The 22,124-nt window shown below is 38.3% G+C and overlaps 1 protein-coding gene and 1 pseudogene across 16 annotated transcripts in view; one reads left to right on the top strand and one right to left on the bottom strand.

Moving 5' to 3' along the window:
• Positions 1-22,124, bottom strand: part of Erc2 (ELKS/RAB6-interacting/CAST family member 2) — an 882,113-nt gene that overhangs the window by 690,255 nt on the left and 169,734 nt on the right. The window lies entirely within an intron of this gene.
• On the top strand, positions 178-1,310 carry LOC124098138 (putative tRNA (cytidine(32)/guanosine(34)-2'-O)-methyltransferase; annotated as a pseudogene).

Here is a 22,124-nt window from a genome sequence, read left to right on the forward strand (position 1 = left end):
TTACCATTTCTCACTGGGTTTACACTTTTTCTAAGGCCTGGATGTTGGTGCACCAACTTCCTTATTCCTGATCTTCCCTGCACCAAGAGCTGAAGTAGATTGTGGCCCACTCACTTGGTTACTGATACAGGGTGGCATCAGACAACTGGTGACAGGTCCCTGGGCAAATAGTATGAGATGGGATGAACATCAAAGGACAAGTGCGATGTCTGCTACTGTATGGAGAATGGCTGGCAGGCCTGCATTGCCTTAAAGGTGCTACAACTCAATGAAGAATTCCAGCTTTCCTATTCCAATTTGCTTGATATGGGTGTTTGACCTATGCACAGCCCCAGGCAGCTGGCAGCTGGAGCCAGTACTAAGCCAGAAGATCAGGAGCCAGGGGTCTGGCCAAGTGGTAGCTGTGGACTTTCAGGCTATGATTCTGCTACCAGGTGTGATACAGATCCAGGGGATATCACCCAATTTTCTACTGCCAAGGAAATCATCCAGTACTTTGAGAACTGTCCTGCAGACATAGTGGTATGTGATAGGGCCCTGATGTCGCTGGCCTCTATAATGTGCATGAGTACATGCAGGTCACCTGGCATTTGGTTCCTCCTAGCCACTCTGAACATTGCTAAACATGTCTTGAAGCCATTTCTTTGTAGCCAAGATATTGTGAGGCCAAGATGTGAGACTGCTCTACAGCCAGCTAAAAGTCTTCTTCTCCAGCATGCTCTGAGCCAAGCCCAGGGGCACCTATAACTCCAGCATCGAGACCTTTGCTGTCTGTCAGGGTTATGACCTTCCTAAGGGCTTATGCCAAACCTGACCAAAGACCTGATAGACCATTAGAATTATTTTAACCAACTGAATGGTCCCACTCACATCACTGTGCCTTTCATGATCTGTCAGGATGTAGGCACCTGTGATCTGGATCGCAGTTACCCACTGGATGTGGAAGATGGCTCTGCATACAAAGTGCACTCCACCCACACACTACCCATGTCACTCCCATACCAGAAGGCCTGCACTTAGAAAAGGAGTAGCTGGGGCTGGGTTGTGGCTCAGAGATAGAGCCCGCGCCCAGCATGAGTGGGTTTGATCCTCAGCACCACATAAAGTAAAATGAAGACATTGTGTCCACCTATAACTAAAAAATAAATTTTAAAAAAATTTTTTAAAAAGGAGTAGCCGGCCAAGGAGATCTGCCCCCAGGACTGCTCCATCACTAGAATGAACATACTACCCAGTCCCTGGTCAGCCCTTACTGCCACACCCTTCTGGTCCCCAAGATGGAAGACAATGAAATGAACTGTTCAACTTAACACGACAAACTAGCAAGCTGATAAAAAATTAGAAGCTGCCGCCTGTCAGGAGAGGCAGAACTTCAGTTGATGAACTTTTTTTCAAATCTCAACAAGGTCTGAACAAATAAGCCCAGTGTGGAAATCTACAACAAACCCCACAAGGACAACAAGGAAAGAAACAGTGCAGAAGTCTTCTGCAATGGAATGACACTTTCTTGAACTTGTGTGAGGACTTGCCTCTTACCTAAACCTCTCTTGGGGTATGTGGGGAAAAAAAATTATATTTACCTTTAATGAGGTAAATTTTTACATTCAACTAATTCTGAAGGTCACATTTTCTAGGCAAAGGATTCTTAGTTGGTAATTTTTTCTTTCAGACCTTAAAAGAGTTCATTATACAATAATAAAAAGGTCAATTTGTCAATAGGATATAACAATTGTCAATATATGCATCCACAAAAAAGCACCTAAATAAAGTAAATATGAACAGATCAAATGGGAGAAATAGCAATACAATAAAAGTAAGAAACTTCAATATTCTACCTTCAAAAATGTTCATTTTTTTTCTTTCTGTTCATTCATTTTCTTTCTGTTCATTCAGGCAGAAAGGTCAATAAAGCAACATTGGACTTGAATTGTACTTACCAACAAATGAATATTGCATCCAACAGGAGCAGAAAATTCATTCTTCTCAAGCACATGTGGAGTGTTTTCCAAGATGGATCATATGAAAAACCACAAAATAAGTCTTACAAGGCATCCAAATTGAAAAAAGAAGAAGAAAAACTCTTCCTTTTTGTATATGACATAGTTCTATATGTAGAAATCTCTAAAGATTACATTTGAAACTGTTAAAACTAATAAATGAATTTGTTTAAGCCTCAGAATACAAAATCAATATGAAAAAATCAGTTGTATTTCTTTAATCAAGAATGAAGGATGGGAATAGAAAAGACATTAGAATGAATCTGATATAATTTTCCTATGTGCCTATATGAACAAAACCTAAGTGAATCCCTCCACTGTGCACATCCACAAGAATGGGATGCTAATTAGAGTAAGATATAAATATGCATGCAGAATTTTATCAAAGTGGATTCTACCATCATGTATAACTAAAAAGAATCAATAAAGAATACCAAAAAATGTTCTACCCAAAAATGAAATGAAAAAAAAAATCCCATTTATGATAGTATCAAAAAGAATAAAATACATAGGAATAAATTTACACAAGGAAGTGAAAGATCTGCATACTGAAAACTATAAAATTGATGATGGGAAAAATAAAGAAAACACACACAAAAAAGAAAGATATTCCATTCCTTATTTATGGATTGGAAGAATTAACATTGTAAAAATGTAAAAACGCAAAGCAATCTACATATTTAATAAAATCCCTACGAAAATTCTGAAGTCATTTTCACAAAAATAGATAAAAATTCTAAAATTCATATAGAGCCACAAAAGATTCCAAACAGCCAAAGCAATCCTGGGGGGGGGGGGCAAAGTTAGAAATGTCACACTTTCTGATTTCAAATTATACCACAAAATTATAGTAATCAAAACAGTATGATATTGACATAAAAACATACACAAAGACCAATGGAACAGAATAAAAAGCTCGGAAATAAACCAAATGATACATGATAAACTCATTTTTAATATGGGCATCATATAAACGGGGAAAGGAAATTCCCCTCAATAAACAGTACTGGTAAAACTGGATATCCACATGCAGAAGAATGAAATTGCACCTCATCTTACACCATATACAAAAATCAACTCAAAATGGATTAAAGACTTAAAAGACAGACCAAAAACTGTAAAATACCTAGAAGAAAACAGGCGGAAATCTCTTTGACATCAGTCTTGGCAATGATTTCTTCTATGGGACACCAAAAACAATGGCAACAAAAAACAAAATAAGTGGGACTACATCAAACTAAAACTTCTGCACAAAAGGGCTGTGGATGTAGCTCAATAGTAGAGCGTTTGCCTTGCATGCATGAGGCCTTGGGTTCGATCCTCAGCACTACATAAAAATAAATAAATAAAAACGAAAATATTGCGTTCATCTACCAAAAAAAAAACACAAAAAACTTCTAAACAATTAACAAAATGAAAGGGGAGCCTACGTAATGGGAGAAAATATTTGTGAACCATATATCTAATCAGAGGTAATTATCCAAAATAAATGAGGAATTCATACAACTCAATAATAAAACAATTAATTCAATTTAAAATGGCATTTCTCCAACAAAGATATAACAATTGCCTATAAGTATATAAAAAGGTACTCACCACCACTAATCATCAGGGAAATACAAATCAACACCAGAATGAAATTTCTTCTGTTGTGATTTAAATGTGAGGTAACTCCCAAAATGTGTGAGACAACACAAGAAGGCTTAGAAGTGAAATGATGGGGTTGTGAGAGCCTTAACCCAATCAGTGAATTAACCCCCTGATGGGATTTACTGAGTGGTAATTGAAGGCAGGTAGGGTATTACCAGAGGAGGTTGGTCACTGGGGGGCATGTCTTTGCGATACATATTTTGTATCTGGCAAACGAAGTCTCCATCTCTGCTTCCTGACTGCAATGCCCTGATCCACTTTCCTCCACCACATTCTTCTACCATGATATTCTGCCTCACCTCAAGCTCCCAGGAATGGAGCCTGCTGTCTGTGGACTGAGATCTCTGAAACTGTGAGCCCCCAAATAAACCGCTCCCTCTCTAAAATTATTCTTGTCAGTCTTTTAGTCAGAGAAAAAAAAACTGACTAAAACATCTTCCTTTTCCTGTTAGGATGGTTATTATCAAAAAAGACAATAGATAACAAATATTGGTGAGGATACAGAGAAAAATCATGCATTGTACACTGCTGGTGGGAATGTAGATTCCAATCTACATTCCGTAATTAGAGGCTACTAAAGAAATTAAAAATAGAACTAACATTTGAACCAGTGATCCTTTGTCTGAATATATGCCCACAGGAAATAAAATTCCCAACTGATAAAGGTATGTGCACTCTCTTGTTCCTGCAGTTTTATTCATAATAGCCAACACATGGAAATAGCCAGTGTCTGACAACAAATGAATGGCCGGGCACAGTGACATACACCTAATCCCAGGGGCTCCAGAGGCTGAGGCAGGAGGATTACAAGTTCAAAACCAACCTCAGCAACTTAGTGAGGTGCTAAGCAACTCAGTGAGACTCTGAATCAAAAACTAAAAAGGGCTGGGGATGTGGTTTACTGGTTAAGCACCCCTGGGTTCAATCCCCAGTGCCAAAAACAAAAAATGAATGAAAATAGACATTGTGAGATACACACAAGTGTATGCACACATAAATACACAATGAACTATCAGCCTTGAAAAAGGAGATTCTGCTAATTAGGACAACATGGATGAACCTAGAAGCCATTAGACAAAGTGAGATAAAGCAAATATGGGGGAAAAAACATTCTTGTGTGGAATTTAAATAAAAAAATCAAATAGTAACAGAATGGAATGATAGTTACAGTGGGAAAGGGAGATGGCATGTGAAGTGGGGAGACAAAGATCAAAAGATACAAAGCTGAAATTATGTAAGATGAATACACTGAGAGATCTACATGAAGTATATGGTTCCTAACATTATATGCTGGTAATTTTCTGAGAGTAGGCTTAAGGAACTCTTACCACAGGAAGGAAAGAAGTTATGTGAGATGATATGTTAATTGTTTAATTGTAGTAATCACTTTAGATGTATATGCATATTAAAACACTATAACTGAAATTTATACAATAAAAATAAATAGTACATGTATAAAAAACAAAACATGAAATTTGTATTTTATTTATTCTAACCCCCATATGCCCTCAGAAATTATAAACTTAAGTAATTTTCAGTATACCATACTAATATAAAATTTCTAGTTAATAATTCACAAAACTAAAATAGCTTTTAATTTGTTACAACTGTTTTATTTATTATATTCTATTAATCCTGATTGGTATAAGTGACTTAACTTCCCTACTTAATCTTACTCACTAATAACTTTTAAATTTCAATAAAATGTTGAAAAACAAAAATTAGAAGTTCTGACAATTAGATAAAGTTTACCCTCCCTCAGTCTAATAAAATAGGCTGAAGGAAATATCTTGCTGTAAAAGTTTTAATTTTCACCTGCCTTCCTATAGGCTATGAAGTAAATGTTAAAGTAATATTTTCAGATTCAACACTGAAATGAAAACAAAGGAAATATAAGTACCAGTATCTTGACTAACATTTTAAATACACAAGATCCCAACAGCTTAAATAAAATTCTGTTACACAACTAGATGTAATAAAAGGTATCTGAAAAGAATTCAGAATTCCAAGCACCATCTCCATTAAAAAGAAGTGAAGTCTGGTTAGCATTCTGAAGAATTAGATCCTTCCTGTTTCTCATCTCAAACTCAATTTGTGACAAACTGTATTTCACCAGGGTCAAAACCCACAAGGAGCTATCTAAACACACTGGCATCACAATTATCTACAAATCCTATTTTCGATAATCTAATCTAACATGCCAAGACACACTCAGTTTACCCATGGGCACATCTATTTAGATCCTAGTTACTCTATACAATTCTAATAAGCTTGGCAATAACTCCCAACCCACAGCAAATTAACAGTCAAAAGTTGAAATGTGAGAGAAGTGCTTAAGACACAAATATTGTTAAGCCTGAGAGGTTAGCAGCATAGGAGGAATCAGGAAAAAATAAAGACATTGAAAGTAGACAGTAAAAGGTGATCATGTGGGACCACTTAGGAGGGAAGCAAATAGTCTATTCCCAAGACTATTTAAAAGCACCCACTCCTTCATGGGAAAGAATAATAACAAACACTGCTAATCTTGACCCTGAGCTATGAAGTAAAGGTTCCTATCTGCTCAGGCCATTCTCTGTTGCAAGAAAGCCTGAAAAAATTCAAATAGTTGTAATTTTTAAAGGTTTTCCTCAGAGTGGTTAATCATTTTTGAAAGTGTTAACACTTAAAGGGCGAGGCGCTGGTCACTTGGGGAGTTGTCCTAGGAGGAAAGCTACTTTCTCTCACTCCATCAGTTAATGAAGCACTGCATATGGACACTCCACATTGGAAGCCGTCCCAAGAAGAGCATTCCAAAGTCAGCTATAACAACAAACAGCAGATGTCCTAAGGAGACACAGATATCTCCTCCCCACCCCAAACCATTTTAGGGTTTTAGGGGGATAAAAAAAAAAATGAGTTACCAAATAAGCAGCACAGTCAATTAGTTAAAATCTATATTTCTCAATTTCCAATGAGAGCACAAAGACCCCTTAAAAAAAAAAGATAAATCATTCTAATTTTTACAAGGGGAAAAAAAGGAACCAAATAAGTTTCTCCTTGAATAACTGCCAGGCCCACAGGCAGATCTTCCATAATAAGATGATCAAACCTGAAGAATTTCCCCAAAGGAACAGATACTTCCAAATTTCCATTTTAAAACAAGCATATTATTACTGTTTTTTTCCAGTTTTAGAATGTGGATATTTGTTAAACATTAAATTCTATAATGTAGGAAGAACAGCTCATATTCAGGGTGGGGTCATATGACAGATGGATACCCCCAAATTACTAAAATCCATCAAGTTAGCAAAAACCAAGTCTGAGACATCTGGCTGAAATGCAACCACCATGGCCAAGTCATTGTGTTTCCACCGACACGGCAGGCTATTTGTCTGTGTTTAAAAGTTCCTCTTCCCCCCTTCTAGAAAGACTTTGAGAAAGACCCAAAGCTAAAGACAGGATCTAAAAGGGCCTGGCACTTTCTTCTCACATTTTCTTTACCTCCTGAAAAAGATTAATAGGAAAGCCACATTCTCATCCAAACTGGGCAGAAAACAAATAACAATACCAAAGAAAATGAAGCAATCCAGTGAGTGGTTCACACCTTATCCTTTTCTAGTCTCTACCAGCACATGCAAAAATAAGGTGACTAACTCTTCCCAGTTTGTCTAGGATTTTCCTAGTTTTAATTTAAGTCCTGCATCCTGGGAAACTCCTCATTCACAGACAACTGGGGTGACTGGTGATCTTTGGAGGAGCAATGACATTCACATATCCCATGAGCAACACCCAGAGACGTGGTTATTATACATAACCCCTTGGGAAACACAAATTGGTCAGAGCTAGGATCAAATCCCATCCCTTCTGCTTCCCACTAATGTGAATGTATTCCCTCTAAAACTCAGTTTTTCCATTCACCCATAAGACAGCAATAACAAAAGAAACTTCCTCAGGGAATTATGAGAATTAAATATGATCACAGGCTCAAACTAAACTCTCAATTATATAATATATCTAACAGAGTTCCTATTATTTCCATTATCATTATTACATTGTAATCATATAATTTGGTTTTAACACGTTTTTTTTCAAATCTTATGACCTTAACTATTATTAAAAACAAACTGTCCCCCGACCACTCACAACTTTATCCATATCAGTTAGAAACCCTGCTATAGTCACAGCTATAAAATTATACCACCACCAAAATCATAATCATCATCATCATCATCATCATCATCCAGGAAAGACCCACTTTTTTTTTTAAACATATCTTTTTTTGTATACCTCTATTTCATTGATTTATTTTTATGTGGTGCTGAGGATCGAACCCAGTGCCTCACACATGCAAGACAAGCACTCTATCGCTGAGCCACAATCCCAGCCCCAAGACCCACTTTTTTGCAATCTAGTCAAAATGACCAATTTTGGCACATCTATTCCAAAGTAAGCAATTCTAAGTGTTTAGTGCTTGAACAAAGAAGTATATTTCCTCCATCTCATTTCCTATTGGTAACCATGTTCTCTCTACTGTCCTACCTATTAAGAACCCCAGTACCTAATCTACCAATACTATTGCATCTCATAGGCCAAGCTGAAACTACCATTTTCCCCTACTTGGTTACTATTCAGAAGCAATTTCATGTGGAACTGTAGATTCTCTAGAAAGACAGGGAATAAAAATGAAAAACTGCAAAACATAGGTAAAACGTCAACCTAAGACCTAATACTAGGCAAACAAAAATGCTCACTTGATCAGTACTAAGTTATATAAACTGTCCTTGTGTCCAACAAGCAAAGTCCTGAAGAACATCATATGCATTTCACGTACAAGACTGGTAATGCTCTCCCTATCTCTCTGGCACAATGCCATGTCACTCACCTTCCTTCACAGTACCAATATTCAACCAGTCTGAGCCAATGAAATTCTTCATTATATCTTGACTGCTGTATGCTGCTCCTATGATAGTTAAGCTCTCCCATCTCTTAAATGATTTCTCCTTTACTTGGGAGGCACTGTCAGTAGCTTCAAGATGAAAATGATATTCAAGGATACCCCTTTCATGGAAGATTCTTTTTTCATATTTGTGAAATGTGAAGGTTAAACAAATTTTATTTTTTTTCATTGCTCTTGGCTATATTCATTCTTCTGGGACATTTATTTGTATGTAGGCACCATAGTAAAGCTCCAAAAGAAAGGTTAGTTGGCGGGGCTGCCACTAATGCATATGGCCCCTTTGTGCAAATTACAGAAGAAAGCCCCTTCCCTCAAGACATTTTATTTCCATCTGCCAGAACACTGCTACAATATACTGATTTTGCTAGAATAAAAGTTGGTGTTGCCATATTCTAGCACACTGTCATAATATATGTACACAAATTTATGATGTTCATGATATAAATGGCACCCTCTAGAGTTTGCAGTATTCAATCTACACAAGTATGTATTCTGACTCTACATGACATCCCTTTATATTAGTAGAATCGGAGAACTTCAGATAAACTAACTAGACTCATATGTTACTTAATGAAAGGATATGTCCTCAGAAACATATTGCGAGTCAATTTCATTGTTAGGTAAACATCATGGAGTGAACTCACGCACAAAATAGGTGGTATAGCCTACTACATACCAAGGTAATATGGGTATAGTCTTTTGCCTGAAGGCTACAAAACTGTACAACATGTTACTATACTGAATGTTGTAGGCAACTGAAACACAATAGTAAGTGTTTGTGTATCTAAACATCTGATAACTATGATATCACTAAGCAATAGGAATTGCTCAGTGTCATTATGATCTTATGGGACCACTGTCATATATGTGGTCTGTGATAAATCAAAACATTATTATAATGCCCATGACTATAGTCAAGATTTACACAAAAATTGCCCTGATAATATTCTGCATGTATGTACCCATTTTCTATGTTATTCTTCTAATTAATTTTGCCAAAAAAGGAAGCTTGTCTTTGTCAGATCAGATTATTAGCCCAAAGTCATAAAAGTTATTCTTGATAAATCGGAAAGAGAAATACATGCTACACTAAAGCAATGACATGGTGGGAAAAAGAGGAAAGGGGGAAAATATGGAGTTCTGGAGCAATCAATTTATTCCCAAGACAAAACTATTTATCCTTATCTTAACCAGAAAATTTTACTAATGGTCATAAAAATAATCACCCCATTTCAAAATCCAGTTGCATAGGAATAAAGTTTATCCTACAAGCTGCTTCTTCCCTAAATGGCTTTTGCTTTTAGCTGCCATCAGCTTTACTTTTCCCACCTTTAGATTCTGGCCTTTAAACGAGATCATTGAGAGTTCACAAAGCTCAGGATAATGAGTTTTCCAGAAAGGGGATCCCAGTGTTCCAAGCAAGGCGGGGGGGACCAGACCATGAGAGCCACAGCTTGAAGAAGTAGAAGATTCAAAAATATATCTGTAAACAAGCAGATTTTTTATTGCCTTCTCTACTTGCAGAGCACTAACTCAGACATATTGCTTTTCCTCAGCCTCTTATATCATCATTACAAATAAGAGTAAGTCCAATATGGCCAAGAAAAACAGCTTTAAAAAAAAGACAGAAACAAGCCCAACTGAGATTCTAATGAGGGAAGATTTCCCCTCTCTTTGCTTCAACTCCATTCCCTCCTTTTACTCTCATAACACAGGTTTCCTTAGTCCCATTTTACAGAGGAGGAAACTGAGTCCCCAAGAGGTGAAATGACTTGCCCAAGGTCATATCCCTATTAATGGTAAGCCATGCCTGGCTTCAAAGCTCTTGCCACACTGCTCTAGGCAGAGCTTTAGGTCAAAGTTTCTCAAACTTTCACAAGTCCACAGGACTGCTGCAGAACTTTTTATAATGCAGACCGAGATTCCAGTGACCTGGGGCCTAAGCTGCTGCAGTTCTGGCTCTGGGGAGATTCCAATGATCTGCTGGGTTCCAGACCACACTTTAGATCAGTGTTTCTCAAGAGGGAATGATTTTGTCATCCAGCGAACATCTGGCAATAACTGGAGACATTTTTAATTGGCAAACTTGGGGCATGGAGTTAACAGTACTAGCATCTCTGGACAGAGATCAAGGATTTTTTTTTTTTTTTTTTTTTTTTTTTTGCTAAACATCCTCTAATGCACAGAACAGCCCTCAACACCAATAAAGAACCATCAAGCCCAGAATGGCAACAGTGCTACAATTAAGAAATCCTGTTCTAGAGGATCCAAGTTCATTTAAACTTTTTCCAAAGCTGCTGAAGTTTTGTAAAACTGCACTGGGGTCAAAGGTAACTCCCATGTTCAAAAATTCTCCTTGAACTCTGATAGAAATGCTGATATCATGCAACCAATGGCTAGCCTATAATGAAGTTAATTTCTTCACAAATAGTCTCCCACTGTACTAAAGAAAATCAAATCAGCTGGTTACAAACTGGGGTTTCAGAAACTTCCCACAATTTCTGCAAGGTCTTTGTTTCTTAGCACTGGAGGTCACAATGAAAAGAAAAAAGATAAGATTATTTTTAGATACAAATTTTCTAATTTCCTGTTTAGACAGCTCAAACTCTACTGTGTTGACCAGTAATAAAAGATGAAACCATCTTTTATTATGCAGCTTTAGCTATTGCTACCCACCATCAATATCATGCTGGGATATTGCCATACTCTGCTCCCAGCATCCACTCAATCCCCAGACTCAATAAAGAAACCCGTCATTCATCTGGATCTTTACTATTCATAGAACCAAAACGTTAGTTCATGTTTAATATTTTTTATTAACCCCACATTTTATTGTGGGATTCACAGAATCTTTAAATGACATATTGTATGATAAAGTATATGCTTTAGGAAAACTATAAGTCTTAATATAATTTGAGTAACTCAAGGTTTGGTTAAAATCATATAGCTTCTTATCTGGGGAGGTCAAAGAATAGATATCACATCTGCTAGTGTATCAACCTTCCAGGCCATATACCCCTGATCCCATATTTCCTACTTATTTGTCAACAAACTTCCCAATTCTACAGACTCAGCCCAAAAATCCCACCTTAACACAATCCCCATAACAGGGTCTCCGTCATTTCATTGCCCCTCTGCAGACATAGTTTAGATTTAAAAGCTCTTCATAAAACAACTGAATAAATGAACGTGTCCTTGAAAACTCAACTTTTGGGGTTCTCTTTTCTCTCTATAAAAGTTTCCTTCTTGGTTTTTCTCACTGTGTGCCTTCTTCCTTCTTTGTCCCAAGTACAACTTATCACAGACACTTCTGCTCCCTACATTCTTTACATTCTTAGCTATGGTTCCTACTTCAAGGCATCCTCTTGAATTCCTTTTCCTGTCTGTACCCACTGTCATCACCTTAATTCAACCTCATGAACAGTCTCCTAGACTTTCAAAACTAACTCCTAATTGATAATTACAGAATTATAAAGACCAACATGGGGGCCAGTTATGGAGAGAGTATGAGTTATAACTGTTCCCTGAGAAACTCTGGACTTGGAATGGTGTTATCAGCCCCACCCCCAGCTGTCCCTTCTTGGTGTGCACAAAGAAGGTAGTGTCACCTGATGGTTAGGAACACAGGCCTTTGACCACCTTGATTGTGACTCCCTTTGAGGTACTAGTCAGAGTAGTCCACTTCCCTCTCAGTTTCTTCATGTGTTACCAGGGAAGATTAATTGGTTCAACAGCTGCTGTGAGGATTAAATAAATGAGTTACCACATATCAAGAGTTTAAAACAGTGCCTGGCACACCATAAAAGATCAATAAGTTAGCCATGTTGACAACAATAACAACCCACTTAAGCCAATATCCTAAAGAATAATTCAAACTGGTATGATCACCAGTCATTAATGAAAAGATAAAATACCACCATGAACTCCATGTATCAATGTTCTAAGAAGGACATGGCATTGTCTCTATCACATTCAGAAAAAGGCAGGACCTGAGTACCATTATGAGAAGATATCAGAAGGTCTAAAGTATGAGAAATTCAGCAAAATAATTCACTGATAATCTTCAAGGTACCAAGAATGATAAGAAATAACTAAGGAACCCATGGAGAAAATATGGAGACCATGGGGAAATGACAACCAAATGTAACACAGGATCCTAGAATGACAATCAAATGACACTGATAGAAAAATCAGTAAAGTTTAAATGGGGCCCTTAATTTGGTTATGGTATTCTACCAGAGCAAGCAAAACTGGTATCTTCTTGGTTCTAATAATTATACTTAGGTCGTGCACAATATTAAGATGGAAACAACAGGAGAGAGACATATGGAAGCTCTGCATTATTTTTGCATATTTTCTATAAGTATAAAAATAGTTAAAAATAAAAAATTGATCCTTCACAAAAGGTAACCTGTCCCTGAGATTATCCCTCCCTAGAGGGAGTTGTAAAAGTTGTTAATTAATGCACCCAGGGCCCCCTTCCTGCCTGGATTACTCTACCTTGGCCCCTCCAGCCCATCTGCTTCTCCCCTTTTGGCCATCCACCAGAGTATCTCTTGGGCCTAGTCACTTACACAGGAATGAGAGAGATAAGGGTGAAGAGAGCAGGAGAACAAAGGCAGCTTAAGACATATAAAAAGGCAAAATGGGCTGGGGCTGGGGCTCAGCAGTAGCACACTTGCCTTGCATGTGTGAGGCACTGGGTTTGATTCTCAGCACCACATATAAGTAAATGAAATAAATGTCTATCAAGAACTGAAAAAAACAAATTTTTAAAAAAAGGCAAAACACCCTCACTTCTTGGGATACCAGCTATGGCCCCCTTCTTCCTCCCAAAAGAAGTCTATATTACCCCTTTTTAAATAAACCTTGCTTTCTATGCTTGCCTAGGTGCGCTTCTCCAATGTTATATTTCAACATGTGAGGCAGCAGGACTCACGAGTAACCAGCAGTATCCCTACTGAAGATATGACACTGAAGACTGAAAACAATCTCTGCTGTGGGCTGAGGTTGTAGCTCAGTGGTAGAGTATTTGTCTTGTACATGTGAGGCACTGGGTTCAATCCTCAACACCACATAAAAATAAAATAAATAAAGGCATTGTGTCCATCTACAACTTAAAAAAAAAAATCTCTGCTCAAAAGCTATGCAGTCTAGGTAGGAGGCATATCAATAGTAATAAAAACAATGTGCAAGGTGCTGGCAATATTAAAGATGAGAAAGGTGTGATTTCTGCTCTCATAGAATATATAGTTTTGAAAGAATTATATATATAAATTGGAAGACTAAAACATTGAGCATTTACAACATGCCAGGCTCTATATGTATATAACACGCATTACACGTAGGTTTAATTTTCAAGCCCTGTGAATCAGATATCTATCACACAATATAATCATAACATACTGAAGAAGGTTCACTTTTATGAAATGTAACTGGGATGGTAGAGCGGTCACCCTTGATTTCTCTCAGCTCAGAACAAACACTGCACCCCCAACAAGTGACCTATAAAATACCAACAGGCCAAGTTTGATCCTGAAGACAGAAATCTGTAGTTTGAAAAGGGACCGTAGACTTGCTTTATGAGATCAACTGACAGTGAAGCCAAATCTTGCTTATCCCCTCCTCATCTTTCTTCAAGGAAACATAAATGACATTTGTTGAGCCAAGCCCTGTGCAAAGTGCTTTACATAGGTCATCTCATTTGAGACCAAAGAGTAAACTTGCACAGGTGGATGCAAAGGTTGTTCTGGAGGCAAAGAAAACTGCTGATTGAAATTCTCCTAGGCCAGAAGTCTCCTGTAAATTTCCTTAGCATTCTTAGGTCTCTTGCAAAAGTACAGCACAGCTATTATGAATAAAACAAAGATAATTAACCCCATAAATCAATGCAGATTGAAAACACAAAGGAGGGGCTGTGGATCAGCAGTAGTGCACTTGCCTGGCGTGTGTGAGGCACTAGGATCAGTTTTCAGCACTGCATATAAATAAATAAAAATAAATATCTATCAACAATTTAAAAAAAAATTAAATTTAAAAGGATCTAGCATCTTGAGAGGCTGAGGCAGGAGGATCATGAGTTCAAAGCCAGCCTTAGCAAAAATGAGGCGTTAAGCAACTCAGTGAAACCCTGTCTCTAAATAAAATTCAAAATCGGGCTGGGGATGTGGCTCAGTGGTTGAGTTACCCTGAGTTCAATCCCTGGTACCACCACCCCCCAAAAAAAATGCACAAAGGAAAGAAAATAAATGAGGTTAAAATAAGGAGGAGAAATCAACATGTTAGGAGAAACAGTAAGATTTTAAATGAAGTCATAATAGGAACCAGATGAGAAACTTAAATTTTAAAAAAAAATTTCAAAGAAAACAAACCAAAAAGAGGAGGAACCAGTAGGAAAAAAATGATTAGAATTATTTTATATTTCTATGGAATAATAAAGAGTATACTGGGCTAGGGTTGTGGCTCAGAGGTAGAGCGCTCGCCTAGCATGCGTGGGGCACTGGGTTCGATCCTCAGCATCACATAAAAATAAAGATATGGTGTCCACCTATAACTAAAAAATAAATATGTATATATATATTTAAAAAAGAGTATACTGGTTCTCACTTCGAAGTTAATTTCCCTGTGAGGTCTCAGGCAAGTTACTTCACTTCCCTGATTACGTAATATGACAATGTCAACACCAACACCTCAAAGAGCTGTTCTGAGTAACAAAGCCCAGCACTGAGCTCCACCCCAGGAAGCCTTCTATTTAATGATGGTGGTGATGATGATGATTTATGATATTAACAGCATCCACCAGGACCTCCCAAGATGTGATTCCATGAAACTTCCTCCATCAGTATGATAAGCCCAGCAATTCTCAGACGTAAAGTGCCACACATATTCCCAGCGAGGCAGCTGTGGTTTCAGAAAATGCAGTTGTTTTGGCCAGTCTCCTTCGATCTTCTACACAAGCATATTTGTGTCTAAAGGGCAGCAAAATAAAGAGCCAACAAACAAAGATAATCACAGCCAAGAAAAAAGGGGAAAGAGAGTGAGTTTTTCAAAAAATATTTCATGTCCTCTGGAGAGGCTGTGTCATTACATGCCCAACATCACCACGCTCAACACAAGCATCCTCAATTCTCCACTACCCTCCAATTATCCCTTTACTTCTAAGGGTTGTTTAGGAGGCGTCCAAATACTACACATTGAAAACTTAACAGGCACAAACCTCAATGTGTCTCCAGTTTCCAGTGTGCAATTGGCAAGGACTCGATCATTGTGTAGTATTCTGTCTTTTAAAGCAACCAAAACTTGACTCCTTAAAAAAATCAACTAAACCTTGACAGGCATCAGAAAAGTATTGCAACAGACACCACTGGCAGTAAAACTGGAAGGGACCATGAAGGCAGAGTGGAATATCTACATTAAGAGTCATTTCTGCTGTCTAAGGCACACTCAGACCTTGCAATTTCCTTGCTGTGTTGATTCTACCAGAATGGCACAGGCCTATGCCACGTTCTATAAGAACGTCACCTGGCAATGCATTCCTATTTGGATGTGAATGGGAAAAGCAACATTTTATGGAAGATCATTTGTCTAAACAAGGATTAATTTCTAGTATACTAGGTGATGAGGGTGTTCTTGACACCAGGAATTAAATTAAATCAAATCAAGGAATTAAATTAAATCGGGATGGGGAGGATTGCAACTTTTTAGAGAATTTTTTTTTTCTTTTTAACCTGGGGTGCTTTAACCACCGAATCACATCCCCAATCCTCTTTAATTTTTTTTTTCCTGGAGACAGGGTCCCCTAAGTTGCCCAGGCTGGCCTCAAACTTGCGATCCTCTGGTCTAAGCCTCCACAGTCTTTGGGATTACAGGCATGTGCCACTGCATCTGGCTTACAATTGATTAATTTTTATTTTTATTTTTGTGGTAGTAGGTATTTAACCTAGGGCTTTGCACATGCTAGGCAAGTACTCTACCTCTGAGATACGCCCCAGCTCTGCAACCAATTTTTTTTTTTTTTGTCTTTGATACCAGGGATTGAACCCAGGGGTGCTTAACCACTGAGATACATCCCCAACACTTTTTATCTTTTATTTTGAGACAGGGCCTAGTGAGAGGTCTAAGTTGCTTAGGGCCTGGCTAAATTGCTGAGGCTTGCCTGGATTTTCTATCCTCATGCCTCAATCTCCCAAGTAACTGGGATTACAGGTGTGCACCACCAGACCCAGCTTTTAGATATATTAAGGCTGAGGAGATATTAAAAACAAGAAAAGAAAAGCAATACTTAATAGACTTAAAAGAAGCTAATCTTAAGAGTGGCAGCTAATCTCCCTAAACAGACTTCTGAGAAGGAGATGTGTCAAGTGTTGATAAACTATTTCCTTGGTAAATGACCACTGGCCCTGGTGTGCAGCACTCAAAGAACAGAGAACCCCTGCCATGAATCTGAGATTCTCTGCAAAGAAAGAACTCTGCTCCATTAATAACTTTTAAAATCATGCACTAACTAATTCATGGTGGCAGTCCAAATCCTCCCATCAAACTTCATTATGCGATCAGGCAGAGTTCAAAGATATATGCAGAGGAAAGAGAAAAACTCAAGTCTACAGAAAATTGGTGGGGAGGGGTAGGGAACAAAATCCTGCAAGTTTTAAAGTGAGGAAAGGAAGCTGAAACTAGAGGACATGGTCAAGTGGGTCAAAAAAAATAAAGATTTTGATTGCATAAAAAGCCACACATGAGTTCAGATTTTAATGTGATACACATTAATACTTGCTATTTTAATATTTGCCTTTACTTAAGATGTAGTAGGATTCTGCCTGAGGCAAGATTTTTTAATAGCAATAATAAAAATACTTAATGGTACTTAGAGCAAAGCACGTGTGGTCATGTTTTAAAGAAGGAAAGGAAAAGGTAATTCTGAACATCTGTACTACATTTCCACATGATAAAACCACTATACTCCAAAATTATCTTGAAGTTTGATGGTCTGGGGGGGAGGGTGGCAGTTCACATAGAGAAATGTTTATTCAAAAAACAAAGTGAGACTCAAAAGCCATTTTGAGGAGAATGGGGACAGCAACCTTTATTGTAAAATAAAATTGCCAATTAATAGCATGTCTGGTAGTCAGAAAGTAAGGTTTATGTATCTTCTCAGGTCCATAATTATTGCCTCCATAAATACTCCTGAGAATCAATATCTTTTATTTTCATAAAGTCCCAACCTTCCCACACAGTAGCTCAAATCAAAAATACTACCCTATCACCTCCCTTAGATTTCTTTTCCTGAATTTACCTACATTTTCTGAGAGGCTAGGAGTGAAGCAGGGGGCAGTTCCCGCCCCCTCTGTGTGTGTCTGTGTAAGTCTCTGTGTACTCTTTGTGTGTGTTCATGTCTCTGTGTGTATCTATGCCTCTCTCTGTGCCTCTGTGTGTGTGTGTCTGTCTCTCCATATTTCTATTTCTGTGTGTCTCTGTCTCTTCTATGTGTCTCTGTGTGTGTCCCTTTCTCTATCCTCTGTCTCCTCTCTCTCTCTCTCTCGCTCTCTCGCTCTCTCGCTCTCGCTCTCTCTCATACACACACACACACACACACACTCACACACCATTTCTGGTTTTCAAGCTCAAACCTCCACCCCACCTCACCTCAGGACATCCGCTTCCTAAATTCAATCCCCTGCAGTTAGTCTTTGGGTCAAGAAGTACAGCAATCTTCTTGACTTTCTTCAGTAAAACAGTTTCAAGCAGGTGTGGCTAGGAATTTCTGTACTTGCCCATGGCCATAGACCAGTCACCAAAGGATGTGTCACGCACTCTTCACCAGCAGTTCACAATTGATTTCACCCCCCAGGAGATATCTTGCAATGGCTGAAGATATTTTTATTGTTGTTGAAACGGTTTAGGGAAGGGTGGGGTTGCTACCTGAATCTTGTAGGTAGAAGCCCTAGATGCTTTTAAACAGGATACAAAGCAATAAAATAAGGGGGGGGGGAGCCCTTAAAACAATGAATTATCTTTTCCAAAATATCAATAGTACAGAGACTAAAAAATGCTAGGCTACATCATGGAAGCAAAATTCAAAGCATTTAGGAACCCCTACAACCTCTGTGCCAAACTAGAAACAAAAAGTAATCCTCTTCACATTCAAGCCAGGGTGTTTAGGAAAGTAGATTTTGCTTTACCAAATTTCAGAAGAGTTATGAAATAGGTGCCTATTGGGAGTTATAAATACAATTTTAATGTCACACTACTGACATAGAAATCTGAAATATGTAATGAAAACTAGATAAAAAGTAAGGCTGGCTTGGGGAGGCAAAGCATTTCTTTCTGGAAGTGTGCTAATTATAAAGTAAAGAAAATTGAAAAGAAGACCAACTTTGAACAAATGAAGTGGGAAAGGTCCAACTCTATATGCCTCCCACTTTCTTGTCCTTATTCTCTGCTCACAAAAACTGGTCTATTCCCTAAGAATTCATGGAGGGCCAAGTATTTTCACTTTCCTAAGCCTACAATGTGCCCTGGAGACCTCACCCTGCTGCTGCCTTCTACACAGCACTGTTTAACCGTTCCATGGCTCGGTGACCTCACAGATTTACAGTCAAAATTCCCTGATAAGATGTGGCAAGAAAGGAAAAAAAAAAAAAAAAAAAAAAAAACCCTTTGCATTTTTCCTTGTTTGCATGTAAAAAGAAAATAACCCTGTGTGAGAAGTCAGAAGACCAAAATCCTAGTCTACTCTCTATCAGTCTGAATCCTTGACAGTCTCAAGGAGTGTTTAGCAACAAGGAACCTAGCACCAACAGGCCCACATTTGAATCCCAGATCATTTACTACTTGCTCTGAGAACCTGGACCAAGCACATCACCCTCAGGACCTCAGCCTCCTCATCTGAGAAGCAGGAAAACCATCATCCTTTTCAGCACATCATTAGGAACATAAAAAAGGCACTCCTTGGGAAGTGATTAGCACAGGCGGATCTCACAGCATTCTCAGTAAATGTTACATGTCATCAAAACTTCTCTGAGCCCCGGTGTCCTCCCAGGGTTGCTGGGAGCATCAGAAGAAATCATTATAATGGAGCATGTTCTATAAACTACTAAGCCTCCTCCACATGTAAGGTATTAATTAATGTTCCCACATAAGATAGGATGAGCCTAGATATAGCCAACCCTGTCTCAACTTCCCATTACCATGGCTTATGAAACACACTAACATAACCACAGTACAAGGGCTTGTAGTCCTTTCTCACTACTGAGGTTTTATTTGTGGTGTATTGTTTTACCAGACAATGATGACAACTTATGTCAACTAACGAAAAAATATTTTTCAGGGAGCCATCACTCCACTCTTAGGGCAAAAAGGACAGTAATCTGTCTCTCCCAGTATGACTTCCTGACATTCTCTGGATCCCCCTGGAGCCTTTATCCACCTCCCCAACCACTTCCTTTTCCCAGCAGGTTCTGAAATGCCTTGTGTCTAATGGCCCCCTGGGACTCCAACCATCTCTGTTACTGTAAAAAGCAGCCAATTACACTCATTAAAATCAATATGGGGTAAAACCTGAACCATTTCAAATTAGCATGTAGCATTCAAATTTTAAAGAATGCATTAGAATTAAAAGATAAAGCAAAATATGCTAAAAAGAAATGAATATATTTCCTGTCATCTAAAATGGAAGAGTAGAAGTTATGAAATTGTACTTTGAGATGCATTGTCAAATTAGGGAGCGGAAATAGCATTTTTCTACAAAGATGCTTTGTTGGCATCTATCCTGAATGAAGTGCTAGGAGAAAATGGAACTTATAGAAAACAAGGAGAATGAGAATTACTTTGACATCAGTCAATGAAAATTCTATGTAATCTCATGAGAGAGAGAATATTCAGTTGGTCATGTGACTCATTTGAGAATGAATGCCTTTAAAGGCTCCAGGGAGTAAAAGCCAATCCTCTGCGCCTGATACTCAGAGCCCCCAGTGAAGTGATCCCCCACCATCTATTCAGCTTTATTTCCTCCCTCTCCTGAAAGGTGGAGTTTCATGAGTCCCAAATTTGATGCACTCCAAACCCACCACAGTTCCCACATCCACGGCTCCACTCAGCCATCCCTTCTTCAGTCAGACCTCTTCACAAGCCGAGTGTTGAAATTCTTCCTGCCTTTAAGGACCAGTTCTGCCATGGTTTAAGCTGGTCATCCATTTTCCTGCTTTTAGCTGTTCAGCATTTAGGTACCCTTTGAGATCCTCTTGGTGAAACCAATCCAAGGATTAATAGCAAGCAGTGGTGACAAGTACAAATTCTACAGCCAGAATGCCTGGGGTCCGATCTTGGCCCCAGCACTTGTGAATGAGGAAAATACCACTTTGTGCCTCAGTTTCCTTATCTGTGTAAAGATGGTGATGACAGCATTACTTAGTACAGCATCGGGCTATACCTGGAATAAGCATCATTGAGTACGAGTTGTTTTATTGCCCACCTGAATCTATAAACAAGATCACAAAACTGCCACCATGCTTCCACAGCATGCTACATATGGACATTCCAGATAGGCCTAACAACATCCAACACATTTTGCAAAAACTGAAAGGAGATTTCCAGGTACTCCAAAACTCCCTCTTCACTCCAAACATACAGCAATGATAAAGAAAACATAAAAGAACATGGAACTTATGAAGTCAGTATGCACCTTCCCAATACTCACAAACCACAGAACAATTCTCTAGTTATTTTTCAATCATTAAAATATATTATCAAACACAAGCAATATCTGAGGCCTGGGAATATTGATGGAACGAACTGATCAGGTTAAAACAAAAGCTTTCTATATTAAAATAGTAAATAATCATTCAGTTTTATAATATACATGTGAAATAGCATTTATAAAAGATCTTCTATATAAAATGGTATGTTTGTTTGGGAATATTTTCTATCATAAGCTTTGTTGGTAGAAATAGAATGTATTGAATCTATTAGATTTAGAAATGCCTGCATCAGCAAAATCATGGCTCAGCAGAACCAAAGACAAATGTGTGTTAAAGAGAAAGAGATTATATGGTTTGGAGAAAGGGGCACCAAAGTGGCATCTATAAGTTTGGGACAGGGATTACACAGGGGAGGTTTGAGCCATCAATAAAAGACCTAAAAACTCAAGAACTTCTAGATCACAACCTTTGCCCTGGTGAATCTCCCACTGGCCTCAGAAATCAGACCAAGAATTCATGTTACCTGCTTCTCCTTTCTGCCCACCCACAGTGCAGAGGGAAGCTCAGGTCCCACCTCCTGCAGGTTTTGCTTGTCTTGGATTATTAGCAAATGTGGCCCCCATGACTTGAGTCTTCATCTGCCCCTGCAACTAAAGAAAGGCAAACTGCCAGAAGGTATTAGAATAGGAGATCAATGGGCTTGGCAGTTAAAGAGTGAGACATGTCCCAAGTCCACTGACTTTCTTCTGAGGACCAGTCAAGAAAAATAGTATGCAGGGTAAGCATAAGAGGATCCTGATATAAAAACCATTTTTTTCTTTAATCAGATCAGCAATATTTAGG

Source organism: Marmota monax, unplaced genomic scaffold (genome assembly GCF_021218885.2).
Source record: "Marmota monax isolate L192 unplaced genomic scaffold, Marmota_monax_Labrador192_F-V1.1 WCK01_AAM20220418_F8-fsc00042, whole genome shotgun sequence".
NCBI lineage: Eukaryota > Metazoa > Chordata > Mammalia > Rodentia > Sciuridae > Marmota > Marmota monax.